Genomic DNA, 4,004 nt, shown 5'->3' with positions numbered 1-4,004 from the left:
TTTTTTTTTTCATGAAAGTTATATAGATATTCCAGCATTTAATGTTACAACATCTGCTTAAATTCCTTCAATAACTTGCTGCCCTTCCAAAATCCATTGAATTAGAATATTCTTAGAGAGCATACTAAAGCATAGGTAGCATACAAAAGATGAGTTCATTGATATTCTCTATTATCAGATCGCCTTCCATATTGCAAATATTCCTTACATCTTTGTGTCGAAATCTCGCATTATGCTCAACATCAATGCCAGATGAAGTATATCATAGAAAATCTGTAAATTACTAGTAGATAAATTGAATCTATTAAAAAATGCCCATATTCTCAGAAATATACATAAGAGGACCATCTTCCACATACCCCTTCCAACCCAGAAAATTCATAAACATCCACCTTCCCTATTTCCAGCAAAACTGGAGATAATCGCCACAAATGGGGATTAGCCAAGAACCCGGAATGTCCATGTAGAGTAACATTACAAATAATGGAACACATCCTACAAGGGTGCCCACTGGGCCATCTTTGCTCAGACCAAGACCTCAGAGAGACAAACGACAACACCCCCCCTGTGGGTTCCACATTGGAGCGATAAGATATGATAATGATGATTTTCAGCAATTACCAAACATTTTAGCAAGTCAAAAGTATGTAAAACAGGACTTGGCAGGTCAATCTCTTTTAGGTCTAACGTTTGCAAGGGTGAATGCGTTGGCAGCCTTCTCCTTGGTGGACCGTATTGCTCAGCCAAAGTGGACGAAACGTTTCTAGCAGAGTGAAGACGTCATCCGTCGGACGAGTAAACCAGGATACGCACGTGCTGAAATTAGGTATTCTTTTAGTTGTTGAAATCAGTGATTATTTTAATTGATGAAGTCATTGATATTTTAGTAGATGAAATCAATGATTCTTTTAGCTAATGAAATCAGTGATTCTTTTAGTAGATGAAATCATTTATTTATTTTTTTTTTTATTTATTTATTTTTTTTTTTTTTTTGATTAGTTGGATAATACGTGTGCTAATGTCAAGATGATTCCTGGCTAGATAATTTCCTTGCAAAATAGGATACATTAAATTTTCATTCTTTGTACAAAGGAGATATAATTCTGTCAATAGTTTAACTATAAATGTGTGTGATTTTGTTAATATCCAGCCATGCAAAAGATTTTATTCTATAATTGGCTTTTATTTAACCGTAATTTTCAATTATATCAAAGGTGATAATAGAACCTAGATTCCAATATAAGGGTTACCAGAATTACTCCTTATTAGATTTGGTTAGTTATCGTCATCTTGCTGATAATGTGTTCACTATTGTATTCTGATAAATTTGATATTCAATTGATACCTAGTTTGGTCTTTAACATACACCTTTTAACGAGAAAAGCATATTTTTATTAATTAGGTGTAACTACATCTATCTAGGTATACTAAAGTAAAAAATCCTATTACTTTATTTTCTCGGAAAGTTGTTCTGCTTAAACAATTCGTAACCTACCTTGCAAGTGGTATGAGGAGACTACTGAAACCACCTTCTTGGTCACTGACTGTATTGAGATCGCAAAACGGTCGCTGAAGGCAGGAGGCCTTTGTAACTGGCGAATGGCGACCACCTATTCTCCAAGTCAGGTCAACTAGGGTTGATCCCAGACGAGCCACACCTTCCATTTCTTCAACTATCTCTTCTGTTATGTTATGTTTCGTGGATTTCTCAGGCTGCGATTCACTGTCAGGAGTAAGCAACGTCTTTTTGACCAAATTTCCCGCATTTGTGTTACTGTAAAGGGCTTCTTTACCTAGACTGAAGAGGTTTGTTATTCTATCAATGAAGAATAGGTTCGAAATGCCAGCACTTGGTAGATCCAGATTCTCTTGAGCCCAAAGCTCAATTGATTTGTAGACATCCAATGCCAAGTCTTGCATCACTTGTACTTGGTCACTCTCCCTGATACTGTTCATAACTTCTTCTGCTCTACCGAAGAGGCCAAGACCAAGTGTAACGGATGAGCCGAGAGAGCTAAACATGAGAGAAAGCCTCACACTCACAAAAGCTATAAAAGCGAGTATTGCTAGAATTGTAAGGACATTCTCGTAGTAATCTCCCGGAATGACATGGCTGAAAAACATCTGAAGAAATCCCACAGCAGATTCAAAGGAAGAGTCCACTTTTGTTTGTAACGGACCCACTAATTTCTGGAACTTATTTTGGACTTGACCGACGCTATTGGTGATCTCATTTCTTTATGTTATTGATACTTTCCTTATCAAAAAGGTTCCCAGAATTAAATTTTTCCGACAAACTGCTAATACCTCCACTTCCGAATGGACTGCCTTTGTTAAAATTGTTGAAAATATTCCCTAAGTTTCCTTTGGAAAAAGGATTATTTGCCTTTAGCTCATTGAAAATATTTCCCAAGCCTCCTTTATTGAACTGCCCTCCAAAATTGCCCAAATTTCCATTAACTGAAAATATTTCCTTGTCCTCCGGTTCCATAGGAAGTTCCATAGCTTTGTGTTCCTTGTGGATTTCCTGCATTTCCCATACCATATGTATTTGCCTGACTCCCCGTTCCAGAAGCAGTTACCCCATATCCTGTATTATACATAGTTCCTGTATTCCCTGTGCCATATCCACTTCCTTGAAACCCACTGTTTAAAGGAGCTCCTATATTTCCCTTATTCAATAAATTTCCTATATTTGCCTTGACCAATGTTCGATCAGTGTCTTCTTGACTGACTGCACCAGTGAAGCTAAATCGTTCATTAGCAGGTCTTGACTGAAAGGGATTTTTTCTTCTAGGTCTTAAAGGGATTCTTGGCATTCTCGTTCTTATATTCTGCTTTTGATTGTTTCTTATGTGATTTTGGGTAGCTGTTTCATGCAGAGGAGTAGAAGGTTGTGTTACTGGAGGATGAACAGATGTGACATCATTTTTCTCTTCCTCAACGCGGATAAGTATTTTCTTTCCGTCTTCCAACGTGATTTCCGAATATCCTTTGCTACCAGGCACATTCAAAACCTTTATAGGTTGTTTTGTTGTTGTTGTAGAAGGACTCTTAATTCTTATAATAACATGTGTATCACCTGCCTTGTCTTTAACTGTGTGAAAATATGGGTCTTCTCTTTCCCATTGTGGGGTCACCATGACTCCCCCACTGTTAAGTGGAATGTCAGGCTGATGTCTCACTGCTATGTTCTCTCCTGAAAATCCAACATGACTGCCTCTATCATATATATCTGGAAAATACGGTTCAATTCCTTGTTCCAGCATAATGCCAGGTATCATTCCAGTAACTGCATTTATAATTTGCATGGTTGGCATATCTGTTGGGCTATGTATAACAAAACTGGGTGGTACATTTTCCAGAATGTTATTGATGCCCATGGAGAGCAACGTCTGGTTGATGGCACTTGGTTGGTTAAGCGGAAAACCACTGACAGAACCTGAGGGGATATTACGATACTCAGGTGGCTCTCGAATAATATTCCTAATTTCATTACTGGAAGAGCCTGCCATCTGAGTATAGGCTGGAGTAGTGTAAACAGGCATTGGATACAATCCCTGAATAAACGTTGGAACGTTATAGTATGGTGGAGGTCTTGGTAGCACTTGGTCAAAAACCTCAGGTGCTGCGGTGGGAACTTGTTGGTAAGGGAAATTAATAGTGTAATGGGGTTCATCAGGTAATCCTTCTTTGTTCTGTGCAGTTTCAAAAACAGGTGGATGTGATATTACTTCAGGTGTCTCTGTATACTGATGAATGGGGTTATTTGTTACAGGGGCAGATGTCATCACAGGTACAATGAAACTTGGGTCGGGAGGAAGCTGATAATATTCTATGAGTTCGCTTGCAGAGGTTTCAATAATTTCCAGTGGTAAGGATGAGTCAGCATTGATGTGATTTCGCCACAAGTCTTGCAAAGTGTCAGAACTCATATAGAAATACTCATCAGAAGGAGCCATGAGCATTCTAACAGAGGCTTTATGATCATAATCTTTAATTTC

The sequence above is a fragment of the Palaemon carinicauda genome, chromosome 19, assembly GCF_036898095.1.
Source record: "Palaemon carinicauda isolate YSFRI2023 chromosome 19, ASM3689809v2, whole genome shotgun sequence".
Lineage (NCBI taxonomy): Eukaryota > Metazoa > Arthropoda > Malacostraca > Decapoda > Palaemonidae > Palaemon > Palaemon carinicauda.
This window is presented reverse-complemented; position numbering follows the sequence as displayed.